Source organism: Rhinatrema bivittatum, chromosome 1, assembly GCF_901001135.1.
Source record: "Rhinatrema bivittatum chromosome 1, aRhiBiv1.1, whole genome shotgun sequence".
NCBI classification, from domain to species: Eukaryota; Metazoa; Chordata; class Amphibia; order Gymnophiona; family Rhinatrematidae; genus Rhinatrema; species Rhinatrema bivittatum.
Window position 1 is genome coordinate 532,546,884 of NC_042615.1, and position 16,734 is coordinate 532,563,617.

Sequence of the window (16,734 nt, forward strand, 5' to 3'; positions counted from 1 at the left end):
ATAAAAATTGAAAAATTAATATTTTTTGTCACTCAGTGAAACTTTCTCTGACTGCACTGGGCCTCCTTCCAGCCCATAATGCCCTTTTTTGCGGCCTGCATGCCCACTGGGCTCACATGGATTTGCATACACACACCACTGTTGGGAGTCTAAATCTATCATCATGATGATTACACTAAAAGGGCAATTTGAAGCTGTTTTTGTGGATAAATAACTATTCACCTGGGTAAATTGGCTGTCTAAAAACTGTCCACCCTTACCTGAGTAAAAGTACACACAGGGATCAACAACTTGTGTACTTTTATATGAGTAAGGAGAAGGTATTCTTGAGAGCATATTTAGGTCAAAGGAGAACAATAATGGTATAGTTAATGCTTGTAATTTGGAACATTTAATTTTGCATGGAAAAAGTGCCCTCAGAAAGAGCAAGTGCAGATCTCTGTGGATACTTCTTCCCAGCTCAGTTTTCAAAGGACATTCTCTCCATACTTTCCCTTTGAAAACTGATACAAAGCCCATAGATAAAAATACCCATGCACCATTACATAAGTGCGGGCATGTTTGAAAATTGCCCCATTACTCTCATAGAATTAAACTGTTAAGCCATTTTATCTGGCAAACATAAAGAAATCATTCTAAGTAAAAGGTATATTGCTGTCGAAGTCTATAGTGCTGAATATGTTTTTAAATCCTATAATAAACCAAAACATTTATTTGTATTAAGCTTCCCTCTAAATCGGTATTGCATTTCTATTCTTCTCAAATAAGTTAAATAAAGCTCTAAAGAATAGGTTTGACCCAGTATCTCAGAGGTATCTCCAGCTTTTGTCTTCCTCTTCCCAGATTGGCCAAGGCTAAGGATGCTATAGAACAGTGGTAGATAATTCTGATCCTGGAGTGCCACAAATAGGTCTGGTTTTCAGGATATCCACGATGAATATGCATGAGCTATAGTTGCATGCATTATATCTGTTGTATGAAAATATGTCATGCATAATCATTGTACTACACAACATAATCATTGGTCATAAGAACATGAGATCATGCCATACTGGGTCAGTCCAAGGGTCTATCAAGCCCAGCATCCTGTTTCCAACAGTGGTCAATCCAGGCCATAAGAACCTGGCAAGTACCCAAAAACGAAGTCTATTCCATGTTACTGTTGCTACCGGTAGTAATAGCAGTGGCTATTTTCTAAGTCAGCTTAATTAATAGCAGGTAATGGACTTCTCCTCCAAGAATTTATCCTCCAAGAACTTATCCAATCCTTTTTTAAACTCAGCTATATTAACTGCACTAACCACATCCTCTGGCAACAAATTCCAGAGTTTAATTGTGCGTTGAGTGAAAAAGAACTTTCTCCGATTATTTATTTATTTATTTATTTAACAGTTTTATATACCGAAATTCTTGTAAGGGTTTACAAATCAGTTCGGTTTACATTGAACAGAAAAACAGTGCTTCGGTAAATGAAAGCAATTACATAGAACATTAACAGAGCTTCGAATGTGAACAATTACAAAGAACTAATAATAAATATCTTATTAACCAACAAACAAGCATTAGTTTTAAATGTGTCACATGCTAACTTCATGGAATGCCCCCCAGTCTTTCTATTATCTGAAAGAGTAAATAACCAATTTCCTGGCGTGTAGCCAGATGGACTCAGTACAAACGGGATAGTATCCGCGTGCTAGCAGTTGGAGACGGATCTGACGTCAGCACGGGGGCGTATATATCCCCACAGGAAGCGTAGCTATTCAGTAATTTCCGTCTCCAAAGCAGTTTGGAGTGCCTGCACGCTAGTTGAGCGTGCTTTCCAAGACTACTTTAATTTTTCTTTTTTTTTCTCATTCTAGATTCGTTTTTCCTGTCTCTTCGACTTAGAGCCCCGCGCTCCTGCGGTAGATACCCACGGGTTCCTCCCCCAGCGAGCTCCCGGGGTGATTAACGTGCTCCCCCGGTGGGAAAGTCCTCGGTCCTGCCGAAGCGCAGCAGTGACACAGTCCCCGGACGCAGTCCGCGTGAGGTATACGAGGCCCTCGGTCCCGGCGTGGACGAGGTAGCGGGTGCATTTCCTCAAATTGCGGTGGTGAGGTGATCCCTTCCCCCGCAGCCGGAGACCGCCTGTGTTCCAGCTGGGACGCGCCGAACCTGGTACGGAGTACGTCTCTTCCTACGGGTCTCCGAAGCGCAGAGGATCGGCGGCGTGGCACGCCGTGGAGGACGCCCTCGTAGGGCCTGGCTCAGGTACTCCGCGCTTGTAATAGGCGCGGCTTTTTTCCTCCTTGACTTTGTTTCGTCATATTGCTGACCGCTTATTACTGAAAGCTTATTGAATGCCTATTAAGAGCATATTGCTGATCGCTTATTACTGAAAGCTTCTTGACTGTCTATTACGAGCAAATTGCTGGCCGCTTATTACTGACAGCTTCTTGAATGCCTATTACGAGCATATTGCTGACCGCTTATTGCTGAATGCGTATTGAATGCCTCTTGCATGCATATTGCTGCCGCCTCTTCTTATTGCGCGCCTATTGCTATTGAGCGCCTATTGCTATTGAGCGCCTATTGCTATTGAGCGCCTATTGCTATTGAGCGCCTATTGCTATTGAGCGCCTATTGCTATTGAGAGCCTATTGCTATTGAGAGCCTATTGCTATTAAGCGCCTATTGCTGCCGCATATTATTTGTGAGCACCTTTTGTTCAATGGATCAGAAAGCTGCGGAGTCTTCAGCAACGGCGCCCCCTGCTTCGGGCATTGCAGTCCTTGGCCTCTGCTCCGCATGCCACCTTAGGGCCACACGCAGGGATGAGCCAGATTCTCTGTGTGCCCAATGTGAGGGGGCCCTGCGACCCTCGGCCCAGGACCTGTCTCAACCACGATTTGTGGACAGTTCCCCAGGGGCTACCCCGGAGTTAGGGGGCAGTCTCGACCAATCCGGCGTCCCGGGGGAGCTTGTACCCCGGTGCTTAGAGGCTGCTTCCATTTCCTGGGTGGATCTCTTTAAGGGAATTCATGCTTTTGTTCAGATGCAAACGGCTGCCCATCCAGGCTCTACGGGTCCTGTAGTTCCTGCAGTGGCTGCGCCTGCGGCGGCTGCTCCGGTGGCAGCTCCTGCGGATCCGGTTCCTGGGCCTTCACAACCTTATCGCGAGCGGGACTTCCCACCGATGGATAGCCCAGATCAGTCAGACCAGGAGGTCTCGCAGGACGAGTCCGAACTCCCGGATGAGGGGGACCTCCCTCCAGGGACTGAGCCATATCGAACCATGAGGCGGTTCTTCCCTAAGGAGAATCTCTCCGACCTGGTGTCTCAGTGTCTGGCGGAATTGGATATTACAGGTCCCAGCGCTTCGATACCTTCTGCGCAGAACCCCCTACTGGAAGGTCTTCGTCCTACGGCCCGCCATTTTCCATTCTTACAGGCGGCGCAACAACTGATTGATTTAGAATGGGCGGCTCCAGCAGCTGCCTTCAAAGGGGGTCGGGCTCTGACGAGCATGTACCCATTGGCGCCGGCTATCCAGGATCTGCTGGCGTGCCCTCAGGTGGACGCCTTGATTAGCGCGGTGGTCAAGCGCACTACCATTCCAGTTGAAGGGGGGACGGCCCTCAGGGAGCCGCATGATCGACGACTGGACGCCATTCTGCGTCAGGCCTTTGAGGTGGCGGCTTTATCTTTACGGATCGCCACCTGCTGCACGGTGGTGACGCGTGCCTGTTTGTCACCGATTAGGAACAACGCTCCAGCGGTGGACATGGAATCTGCTCTTTCGTTCCTTACGGATGCGGCATCTGACCTGGTACGGACAACCGCTAAAGGGATTTCATCCTCCGTAGCGGCCAGGAGGCAGCTCTGGATCCGAAGATGGTCGGCTGATGCGCCTTCTAAAACCCGCCTCACCAGATTGCCCTTCAAGGGCTCCTTTCTATTTGGCAGCGACCTTGATAAACTGGCCAGTGCATGGGGCGCCTCTCCAGTGCCCAGATTGCCGGAAGATCGGTTCCGAAGGGGCCAGCGCGCCTTTCCAAGGCCCTCCAGGGGCAGGAGTTCCCAGCGTTTCGTTCCTTACAGGGGTCGTTACCAGGCACCACGTCCTCCAGCCGGGAATCAGTCCTTTCGGACCAAGCAGCGCAGGAGGGGAGCGGGCCCGGGTTCAGGTCCCGGCCGCGCCTCCCAATGAGAATCCGCAGATTCATCTGGGGGACGGAGCCATAGGGGGCAGGTTGACCCTCTTCTACCCCAGATGGGTCGAGATTACATCGGACCAGTGGGTTCTCGCCGTTATCCGGGAGGGATATTATCTGGACTTTCATCATCTCCCTCCGGACAAGTTTGTGGAATCTTCGTGTCCCGCACACAAGAAGACAGCATTGGAAGCTACCCTGGCAAGACTCATGTCCTTGAAAGCCATCATCCCAGTACCTGCCTGGGAAGTGAATTCTGGCCATTATTCCATCTATTTCATTGTACCCAAGAAAGGGGGTACCTTTCGGCCCGTCCTGGACCTCAAGTCAGTCAATCGCTACTTACGGGTCCCGCTGTTTCGCATGGAAACTCTACGCTCCATCAAGGCCGCAGTACAGCCAGGGGAATTCCTCACGGCATTAGACCTGTCAGAGGCATACCTGCATATCCCGATCCATCCGGATCATCAGCGCTACCTACGCTTCAAGGTTCTAGGCCGCCATTTCCAGTTTCGGGCCCTGCCCTTTGGGTTGGCGACATCGCCACGGACATTCACCAAGGTGGTGGTAGTAGTAGCGGCGGCGCTCAGGCGGGAAGGAATTCTGGTCCATCCCTACCTAGACGACTGGCTGATCAGGGCGAAGTCTCGAGAGGAGAGCCTTCGGACCACCGACAGAGTGATAGCCCTTCTGGAAAGCCTGGGCTGGGTTATCAACCTCGGCAAGAGCTGCCTACAGCCTTCCCAGTCCCTGGAATACCTGGGAGTACAGTTCGACACCCGGGCAGACACGGTCAGTCTCACCGCCAAGAGGACGTTGAACCTTCAGCAGCATATCCGGTCTTTGATGGGAGCCAGTCGACCCACCGCCTGGGATTATCTGCAGGTTCTTGGTCTCATGGCATCCACCCTGGAAGTGGTGCCCTGGGCGAGGGCCCATATGAGGCCTCTCCAACACGCCCTGCTCTCTCGCTGGAGTCCCCATCTGCGGACCTACTCCGCGCACCTACCTCTACCTGCCCGAGTGCGCACCCAGTTACGGTGGTGGTTGCAGTCCAACCACATGAGCAGGGGATCGAAGATGTCCTCACCCACGTGGATTGTGCTCACCACGGATGCCAGCCTAAGCGGCTGGGGCGCACACTGCGAAGAACTCACCGCACAAGGGCGGTGGAACAGGGAAGAGGCGGCGTGGAACATCAACCGTCTAGAGGCCCGGGCTGTCCGATTGGCCTGCCTTCAATTTGCCCACAGACTGCGGAACAGGGCGGTCAGAGTGATGTCCGACAACGCCACCACGGTGGCATACCTCAATCGTCAGGGCGGAACCAGAAGCCGACAGGTGTCTCTGGAGATCGCCCCTCTGATGACTTGGGCGGAGGTGAATCTTCAGGACATCTCCGCCGTCCACATCGCCGGGAAGGACAATACCACAGCAGACTTCCTCAGCAGGGAACGCCTAAATCTGGGAGAGTGGCAGCTCTCACCCACGGCCTTCCAGATGATTGTGGATCATTGGGGGTTTCCGGCCATGGATCTCCTGGCAGACGGGTCCAATGCTCAAGTACCCAGATTCTTCAGCCGCAGGCGCGACCCGTGCTCACACGGAATCGATGCCCTGGTTCAGCCGTGGCCTCCAGGGACTCTACTGTACGCCTTTCCTCCGTGGCCTCTGATAGGCGCTGTCATCCGCAAGATTCAGAGGCACCAGGGCCTAGTCCTTCTAGTGGCGCCAGACTGGCCAAGATGACCCTGGTATGCAGACATGAGAAGACTACTGGCAGGGGAGCCCCTTCCCCTGCCTCCTCTTCGGGACCTTCTACATCAAGGTCCCATTCTTCACGAGGATCCGGCTCAATTCTCTCTTACGGTATGGCCCTTGAGAGGGCTAGATTGAAGAAGAAGGGTTACTCGGAGCCCGTGATTGATACCCTCCTCCGAGCTCGCAAGTTTTCCACATCCCTCACATACATCAGGATCTGGAGAGTATTTGCAGCCTGGTGCGACTCGCATGGCACCAATCCACATGCAACCACGATCTCTATTGTGTTGGATTTCCTGCAGGTTGGCCTTCAGAAGGGTCTCTCCCTCAGCTCCATCAAAGTTCAGGTGGCTGCGCTGTCTTGTTATGGTCCCAGGAGGGCTGGCAAGACCATCGCTAAGCACCAGGATGTTTCTCGCTTCCTGCAGGGGGTCAAGCATATTCGTCCGCCACTGAAATGGCCTGTGCCTTTGTGGAACCTCAACCTTGTTTTGGATTTCCTTGCGGGATCCACCTTTCGACCCCTTCGGGGCCTGTCTCTTTGTTCCCTCACTTTGAAGATGGTATTCTTGCTGGCTGTATGTTCAGCCCGCCGCATCTCAGAGCTACAAGCATTGTCCTGCCGGGATCCATTTCTCAGGATCACTCCAGAGGCTATCCATCTTCGTACGGTTCCCTCCTTTCTACCTAAGGTGGTTTCACGGTTTCATCTTAATCAGACCATAACCTTGCCTACCACGGCGGGGCTGGGGAAATCTGAAGAAGGGCGTTTATTGCGCCATCTCGACATTGGCAGATTGCTGCCCAGATATTTGGAACTTACACAAGACCTACGAAAGACGGACCATCCGTTCGTCCTGCACAGCGGGAAGAAACAAGGTGAAGCAGCCTCTCGGCCCACCATCGCCCGCTGGATCAAGGACGTTATCCGGGCAGCTTACGTAGAGGCTGGAAAAACCCCGCCTCTACATGTCAAGGCTCATTCTACCCGAGCTCAAGCAGCATCCTGGGCGGAATCCAGGATGCTATCGCCTGCGGAAATCTGTAAAGCGGCGACATGGTCCTCCCTCCATACCTTTTCCAGATTCTACCGCCTGGATGTCCAGGCCAGGGAGGACTCAGCATTTGCCAGGGCGGTGTTACATGGGCCTCAGGCAGCCTCCCGCCCAGGTGGGGCGTAAAGCTTTTGTACATCCCATTTGTACTGAGTCCATCTGGCTACACGCCAGAAAATGTTGGGATTACTACCTGATAATCCCCTTTTCCTTAGTGTAGACAGATGGACTCAGCATCCTGCCCAGCTGCCTGCGTACATGGGTATCACCGATTCCAGGTAAGCCATGTCATCTGTTTCCATGAGAACGTACACTCTACCAGGTGTCCACGCCTTTCGGTTGGGAATGCTGGCGGTCTCCAGCTCCTATCAATCGGTCAGGGGAATCCTGTTTCACTTTTTAACTGTGCGTCAGTACACTATAACAGCTTTTGCAAGGAAGATTACTGAATAGCTACGCTTCCTGTGGGGATATATACGCCCCCGTGCTGACGTCAGATCCGTCTCCAACTGCTAGCACGCGGATACTATCCCGTTTGTACTGAGTCCATCTGTCTACACTAAGGAAAAGGGGATTATCAGGTAGTAATCCCAACATTCACATCTACCCGTTCTAGACCTCTCATGATTTTAAACACCTCTCATATTGTAGGTGTCCTTAAAACCAGACTTGTTTGTGGCACTCCAGGACCAGTGTTGCCTACCTCTGCTGTAGAGGCAGCTTTTCCCTAGGGGAAAAGTCATCCCAGTTATTGCCCTGTTATTGGGCAACACCTAATAGCCAGATTTAGGGCCCATGATTTCAAGATGTAGATCTGTGATGCAACTGCACCTTGAGTATTGTGTGCCATTGTGCTTGCTCCATTTCAAGAAAGATATAGCAGAACTAGAAAAGTTACAAAGAAGGACAACAAAAATGATAAAAGGAATGGAAAGGCTAAACAGGTTAGGATTCTTCGACCTGAAGAAACGACTAAGGAAAAGATAGAGCAGTGATGGTGAACTCCAGTCCTCGAATATCACAAACAGTCCAGGTTTTCAAGATATCCGCAATAAATATGCTTGAGAAAGATTTGCATGTACTGCCTCCATTGTATGCAAATCTATCTCATGCTTATTCATTGTGGATATCCTGAAAACCTGGCCTGTTTGTGGCTCTAGAGAACTGGAGTTCGCCATCACTGGGATAGAGGTTTATAAAATCATGAGTGGCATAGAACAAGCAAATAGAAAATGTTTATTAACCCTTTCAGATAGTACTAGGAATAGGGGACACTTCATGAAAGTCAAAAAGGCAAATAGAATGTTAGGAATTATTAGGAAGGGAATGGTTAATAAAACGGAAAATGTCATAATGCCTCTATCGCTCCATGGTGAAGACCGCACCTTGAATACTGTATACAATTCTGGTCGCCGCATCTCAAAAAAGATATAGTTGCGATGGAGAAGGTACAGAGAAGGGCAACCAAAATGATAAAGGGGATGGAACAGCTCCCCTATGAGGAAAGGCTGAAGAGGTTAGGGCTGTTCAGCTTGGAGAAGAGACGGCTGAGGGGGGATATGATAGAGGTCTTTAAGATCATGAGAGGTCTTGAACGAGTAGATGTGACTCGGTTATTTACACTTTCGAATAATAGAAGGAATAGGGGGCATTCCATGAAGTTAGCAAGTAGCACATTTAAGACTAATCGGAGAAAATTCTTTTTCACTCAACGCACAATAAAGCTCTGGAATTTGTTGCCAGAGGATGTGGTTAGTGCAGTTAGTGTAGCTGGGTTCAAAAAAGGTTTGGCTAAGTTCTTGGAGAAGTCCATTAATGGCTATTAATCAATTATACTTAGGGAATAGCCACTGTTCCCTGTACGTACCAGGATCAGTCCAGACGGTGGGTTATGTCCCCCGTCCAGCAGATGGAGTCAGAACAGAGCTCGAGGGCACCGCCTCCTGTACCAGCGCACCCTCTACTGGAGCTCAGTATCTTTCTGACTCCAGCAGATGTGAGTTGGGGAATCAGTGCTTCCCCAAGGTGACAGGTTCTGAGTTTTTATTTTGCTCTTTTGAGTCTCTCTCCTGTCATTTCCTTTGATATTAACAATTTGGATCAAGTTTGTTCAAAAAAAAAAAAAAATTAGTAGAGAAAATCTTCCTGTCAGTAATTTGAGGAGGCGTGCTCTTTCTGTGTTCTGTCTCCTCCTGCAGCTTGTTTCACTTGCGTCTGGGGTAAGTGTGTTTTATTTGCCTTTCAGCTGCTTGTTCTCGGCATTTGCCGGGACTGCCGGCTCCTGCACACATTTTTCAGCGGTCCCTCGGCCCGGCGACTTCTACCTCGGGCCTGGGCGCGCCGGCAGCAGTTCTTCCCGCCGGCGCCTGGGGACCACTCGGGCGGGTTGTGTCGGCCTTCAGGCCCCCCCGCGCTGCTTTTTTCGAATCGGCCCCCCCCGAGGCTTCTTCCGGCGGCGTTTTTTTTTTCTCCTTATGCCGCGCGGGTCTCGTTGCGAGACCTGCGGCGAGGCGGGGACTCGTTTTTCTAACGAGGGAGTCTGCCCACGCTGCCTCCCCGACGGGGAAGGCGCTGCGCACGGCTCGGGTTCGCGCCCAGCGCCCCCCTCTCCACAGCCAGGGAAGCGCGGGCCGGCCACGTTCTCGGCAATGGCGGGAACGGCGGCCATTTTGGATGAAGATTTCAGCGCGGACCGCGCTCCGGATGAGCAGGACGCAGTTCGGGGAGCCCCCCGCCTGCACCGGGGCCCCGAGGAGGGCCTGTCTGCCCGGCTCCCACAAGGGGACCCTGCTGCTGCACCTTCGCCTGGCCTGCCGTTTTTTTCACCAGACTTCATCCTGAAGATGCACATGGCCTATTTACAAGGCCTGGCGGATCCGGGGGGTGCTCCCGCAGGGCCTCCTGCGCCCAAGATCGCCAAACTCGCGGTCCCCGCCCCCGGGTCCCTGGTTCCACCTGGGACGGCCACAGGATTCTCAGCTTTGCCATCCCAGTCGCTTGCGGTGGGAGTGGCTTTCCCTTCGGGGATGAGTTGTTTCTTCAGCTCCTCACCGGGGAATGGGACGTCCCGGAGGCATCTTTGAAGGTCGCCCGGGCCATGGAGAAATTGTACCCGCTGCCGGATGATTTCCTGGATCTCGTTCGGTTCCCAAAGGTGGACTCTGTGGTCTCGGCGGTGACTAAGCGGACTACGATCCCAGTTACTGGCGGAACGGCCCTACGGGACACGCAAGACCGCAAGTTGGAGACGTTCCTCAAGAAGGTTTTTGAGGTTTCCGCCTTGGGGATGCGCGCCGTCATGTGCACTTCTTTGACCCAGAGGGCCAGTCTTCTCTGGGTCCAGCAGCTCCTAACGTCGCAGCAGTTGCCGCCGGATGAAGCCGCTCAGGCCGACAGCCTGGAATCTGCCGTCGCTTACGGGGCGGATGCTCTGTATGACCTCTTTCGTGTCCTGGCCCGGTCCATGGTGTCGGTGGTGGCGGCTCGTAGACTCCTGTGGCTCCGAAATTGGTCTGCGGACACCTCCTCCAAGTCGAGCCTGGGGTCCCTTCCATTTCCGGGGAAATTCCTCTTCGGAAATGACCTGGATCAGATCATCAAGTCTCTGGGGGAAAACTCGGTGCATCGTCTACCCGAGGATCGGCAGAGACCTTACCGAGCCTTTGCTTCCACCAGAACCAGGGCTCGGGCGCAGCGGCGCTACAGGTCGTACCGGCAGCCAAGTTCTCGCACAACTTCGAGTAGACCGCAGCCGTGGTCGCGCTCCTTTCGAGGGCGGAGGCCCTCGAGGGAGGGCTCGGGGCAGGGGAACCCCCCCGCCAAATCTGCTCAATGATGCCAGACCGGCCCACTCCTCCTGCCCGACCATCGGAGGCCGACTCACACAATTCGCAGAGGAGTGGGCAAAGGTTACTTCAGACCAGTGGGTCCTGGACACCATCCAATACGGTTACGCCTTGGAGTTTGTCCGCCCCCCTCGGGACAGGTTTCTCTTCTCTCCTTGCGGCTCCGACCTCAAGAGGGTGGCGGTTCAACAGACTCTAGACCGGCTGCAGGCCATAGAGGCTGTTGTACCCGTTCCCTTCGGCGAGGTGGGCTCGGGCCATTATTCCATCTACTTCGTGGTGCCCAAGAAAGACGGTTCGTTCCGGCCCATACTGGATTTGAAGGAGGTGAACCGCTCACTGCGGGTCAACCGGTTCCGCATGGAAACGCTGCGTTCCGTGATTGCCGCAGTTCATCAGGGCGAGTTCCTGGCTTCCCTGGATCTGACGGAGGCGTACCTGCACATCCCGATACGTCCGGACCACAGGCGTTACCTACGCTTCAAGATTCTCGGGCAACACTTTCAGTTCCGGGCCCTACCCTTCGGACTCGCTACGGCTCCCCGGACGTTCACCAAGATCATGGTGGTAGTGGCGGCGGCCCTTCGGAAGGAGGGTATACTAGTGCATCCCTACCTGGACGACTGGCTGGTGCGGGCAAAGTCTTTCTCGCATGGTCAGGACTCGGTGGCCAGGGTCTTGGAGGTGCTCCGCTCCCTGGGCTGGGTGGTGAACCTCCCCAAGAGTTCCCTCGTTCCATCTCAACGCTTGGATTTCCTGGGAGCAACCTTCGACACACATCTGGGCATGGTGTTCCTGCGTCCGGACAAGGCTATCTCCCTGAGGGAACACATCCATCGTTTTGCAGCCTTGTCGGACCCTACAGCGTGGAATTATCTTCAGCTTCTGGGAGTGATGGCTTCCACCATCGGCATGGTGCCCTGGGCGTTTGCACACCTACGTCCACTGCAGGCGTCCCTGCTGTCTCGCTGGAAACCTGTGTCGCAGGAGTATCAGGTAGTTCTGCCCCTCCCTCAGTCGGCTCGGGAAAGTCTGAACTGGTGGCTGGTTCCAGCTCATCTGGCCCGTGGCGTCTCGCTCGAAGTCCCCTCCTGGGTGGTAGTGACGACCGACGCCAGTCTCGTGGGTTGGGGCGCCGTCTGCGGCAGAAGCGCCACACAGGGGATGTGGTCCCCGGAGGAGGCAAGGTGGCCGATCAATCGTCTGGAGACCAGGGCGGTACGTTTGGCGCTTCAGCGTTTCCTCCCCCTGGTTCGGGGCAGGGAGGTACGAATTCTCTCGGACAACGCGACGACAGTGGCTTACATCAATCGTGAAGGCGGGACGCGGAGCGAGCAGGTCTCCGCGGAAACCACGCTCCTGATGGCATGGGCGGAACTCCATCTTGTACGTCTCGCAGCCTCACACATCGCCGGGGTAGACAACATTCAGGCGGATTACCTGAGTCGTCAGCGGTTGGACCCCGGCGAATGGTCTCTCTCCGCCGAGGCGATGGACCTTCTGGTTCAACGCTGGGGACCGCCACGGTTGGACTTGATGGCTACAGCCCTCAACGCCAAGGCCCCGCGCTTCTTCAGCCGCAGAAGGGAGCGCGGCGCGGAGGGGGTGGATGCTCTAGTATTACCGTGGCCGACAGGTCAGCTCCTCTATGTGTTTCCTCCCTGGCCATTGGTGGGCAAGATCCTCCGAAGAATCGAAAACCACTGCGGTCCCGTAATCCTAGTGGCCCCGGAATGGCCGCGTCGGCCTTGGTTCGCGGATCTACTCCACATGGCGGTGGACGGCCCGGTCCGGCTGAGTCATCTTCCCCGGCTCCTGCATCAGGGCCCGGTATTTTTCGAGCAGGCGGCACTCTTTTGTCTTGCGGCCTGGCTTTTGAACGGCGTCGACTCCGCCGCCGAGGCTATCCGGAGGCGGTGATTTCAACGATGCTCCGGGCTCGTAAGCCCTCGACCTCTGTTGCCTACGGGCGAGTGTGGAAGGTCTTCGAGTCCTGGTGTGTCGGTCATGGGACCCGCCCGACGGAAGCAACGGTTCCCCTAATCCTTCAGTTTTTGCAAGACGGATTGGATAAGGGCCTGGCATACAATTCTCTCCGAGTACAAGTGGCGGCCCTGAATGCCCTGGTACAGACAGAGGTTTCTCTACCTCTCCAAGTGGATATCGCTCGTTTCCTGAAGGGGGTTAAGCATCTTCGGCCTCCGGTTCGAGATCCCTGCCCGTCGTGGAGCCTTAACCTAGTTCTCCGGGCTCTGGCGGGCGCTCCTTTCGAGCCACTGCAGGAGGCTTCCCTCAAGGACCTCACTATGAAGACAGTTTTCCTTGTGGCTATTTCTTCGGCTCGTCGCATCTCGGAGCTACAGGCGCTTTCCTGCAGGGAACCGTACCTCCGCCTTTCTGATGCGGGGGTTTCTCTACGTACCGTACCATCCTTCCTTCCGAAGGTGGTTTCTCACTTCCACTTGAACCAGACGGTGGAACTTCCGGCGTTCTCGCCAGGGGAAGAGAGGTCCCTTCATCATTTGGACGTCAAACGGGCTCTGCTCCGTTACCTGGAGGCTACCAATGAGTTCCGGGTTTCCGATCACCTGTTTGTGCTCTGGTCAGGACCTAAGAAGGGCTCCGCCGCATCGAAGACAACGATTGCCCGCTGGATCAAGGATGCCATCTCGGCGTCTTATATCGGGGCTGGTCGTGTTCTGCCTACAGGCGTCAGAGCTCATTCTACACGCTCGCAAGCCGCGTCTTGGGCGGAGTCTCGGTCCGTCTCGCCACTGGAAATCTGCCGGGCAGCGACATGGAAGTCGTTGCATACCTTTGCTCGGCATTATCGGTTACACCTGCCACTTTCAGCCCCTGGGCTTTTTGGCGATCAGGTTCTCCGAGCAGGGCTTTCAGGGGCCCACCCGGTTTAGGGAAGCTTGGGTACATCCCACCGTCTGGACTGATCCTGGTACGTACAGGGAAAAGAAAATTATTCCTTACCTGCTAATTTTCGTTCCTGTAGTACCATGGATCAGTCCAGACGCCCACCACTCTGGGATACTGCTCCCCTGCTCGGTCTTCTGTGCGTGTCTCTGTCTCATCTTCTCTTCCTCTCTGGTTCTCTCTCAGAGTTGTACAGCTCCTCACAAGTTGACTAGGGCGACCTCGTTCTGGGTCTGCCTATCCATTGTTCTTGATGTTGGTTTACGTCAGGGTTTTTGATCCAAATTGTTTCTGTTTTTGGCTCTTTTGGGCTTTGTTATGCATGATACTGAGCTCCAGTAGAGGGTGCGCTGGTACAGGAGGCGGTGCCCTCGAGCTCTGTTCTGACTCCATCTGCTGGACGGGGGACATAACCCACCGTCTGGACTGATCCATGGTACTACAGGAACGAAAATTAGCAGGTAAGGAATAATTTTCTTCTATTAATTGCAACAGTAGCATGGGTTCTTCTTAGTGTTTGGGTACTTGCCAGGTTCTTGTGGCCTGGATTGGCCACTGTTGGAAACAGGATGCTGGGCTTGATGGACCCTTGGTCTGACCCAGCATGGCAATTTCTTATGTTCTTATGCACACAGTTGAATGCAAATGTTTAGGCACCCCTGGTCAAACTGTGTTTCAGTTTATTTAGATTTTGTTTATTTATATAGATTTTTTAATTCCACTTTTTGCACTTTTTCGGCACTTCAAAGCGGATTGCATTCAGGTACTGTAGGAATTTCCCTATCCCCAGAAGGCTTACAATCTAAGGCGTAGCTTCATCAAAATGTTATAGCCCAGACAGGCATTTTCTTATGTTTTTGGGGGGGGGGGGAGACTCTTTTTACAAGGCCTTTATAGTCAACTATTTCTATCACTTTAGGAGGGCCAGCTAATAACTCGAGGTGAGGATTTGGTGGTGGTGTAGGGTTTTGGGGCCAGTTTGATATGCAGAGTGAGACGTACGAACAACACAGTAGAACTCTGTGAAGATTTGAAGTCATTTGGAGTGAGGAAAGTCTCACAAAGATGAGATTCCTACAATGTTCTCTCTACTCCCCTCTCCCCCTCCTTCCCCAAGCCCAGAAATGGCCGAATTGCAATTTGCAATATTTAGCGCAAATCGCGTTATGGCCGTTCGCAAATTGCATTACAGCCCTATCGGGCATATTGCACAGTTCAACGCCAGGAAAAAAGGTATAGTTATTTCCGGTGTTAAAAACGTGTGATAGTGCCCCTCATTTTCATTAATGCTGCCCAACCCCCTCCCTGATCCCGCCCCTTTCAAAAATTTGCATTCACGCAATGCGGTACCTCAATTATTGTGGGCGTTATGGCATTATCACGGGTTTTAACATCATAAGGCATTTTGATGAATGACTCTAAGTTTGTACCCGAGGCAATGGAGAGTAAAGTCACTTGCCCAAGGTCACAAGGAGCGACAGTTATTCTCTTAGGGGTAGATTTCCAAAAAGTACCCGCGCGCGCGTCCATGTGCACACGTTACCTGGAGTGCACACATGGATGTGTGATTTTATAACATGCGCATGCTATAAAATTCCAGGTCAGCGCGTGCAAGGGGGGGGGTGGGTCTAATTTTGCAAAATCGCACAGCAACGCATTGGGGCCTTCCCCAGTTCCCTCCCAGTCCGCTCCAATTAAGGAGCGGACTGGGAGGGAACTTCTCAACCCCCTACCCTCCCCCTATCCCTATCCTAACTTCCCCAATTTTTTTTGTTTTACCTTTTGCTCCTGCAAAGGAGCAGGAGCAAGTTGCGCACGCCAGCTCTGTGCCGGCGCACGATCCCCCAGCACAGCAGTAAATGGCCGCTGTGCCGGGCACCTCTAGCCCTGCCCCCTGGACCGCCCTCTTTTAAGGCCCCATCACTTATGCGTGGCCCGGGGTTTACGCGTGTGGCTGGGCTCGGCCATGCACGTAAACCCCTGGATTTACGCATGCCGGGGTTTTTAAATCTACCCCTTGTTGAACAAAAGCTGATGCAACCTCTACGTAGTACAAAGTTTTCATGCGTATTTTAACTTGTGCCCTGCCCCAAACCTTGGAGGCTGTGGGTTATAAATTCATAAATAAATATAAAAGTGTGTGTGTGTGTATTTTTATATGTACATAATGTATGCCATGCACACATGTACAATTTATAGTAAAAGCATGATCTAGCATGCATGGAGAAGAGACTGTGAGAGTTAATCAATATGCCCTCTGCTTCCTGCTAGTTCCCTGCCCCCCACCCCCTTCCCTTTCCCCCTCTTTCTCTTTCAGAGAACAAGAGGAAAGGGGCTGATGCTGTAGTGCACAGAACAGCAAAGAAAAGCTACTCTGCTCCCTAATCTGCCTCCTCTGCTTCTTTAACCCACCTCCCACCCCACACACACATCCAAAGGGCTGCCAAGGCAAGACTGGGTAGTTGAATGTCAGGTAATGGGGATTTTAGTTTATATATATATATATATAGAGAGAGAGAGATAGATAGATATGTAGATATACAGAACTGTGCTAATCGTCTTTGCTAACAATTTACATTTTAGAATAGAACATTATTTCCATTCACCTTATATAATAAGCTGTGGTAAAATAATTCAAATTCAGTTTTGATTTAAATTGATTTGTTTGAATTCTCAGCAGAAAAAGAAAAGATCTACAGTACTTAAATGTAATCCACTTTGAAGTGATTGAAAAGTGGAGTACAAATAACCAACCAGATGCTTTGAGAAAAGAGAACTAAGTTGAAAAGCTTTATCCACTAAACGTTTTTGTATGTTTTCATAACAGTTTGACATAATAGCTCTTTCCTGTGTTGTGGTGTATGTAAATGTTGCCAAGGGTTGAATTTCACCTAAAATGTAGTACACTGTTTACCCCCAAAGCTCTGGGTAGTTTGCTGACCTTTCAAGCTA

The 16,734-nt window shown here is 52.2% G+C and overlaps 1 protein-coding gene across 7 annotated transcripts in view; it reads left to right on the forward strand.

Moving 5' to 3' along the window:
* JAK2 (Janus kinase 2) overlaps nt 1-16,734 on the forward strand; it is a 419,848-nt gene that overhangs the window by 321,950 nt on the left and 81,164 nt on the right. The gene's annotated exons all lie outside the window — the stretch shown is intronic.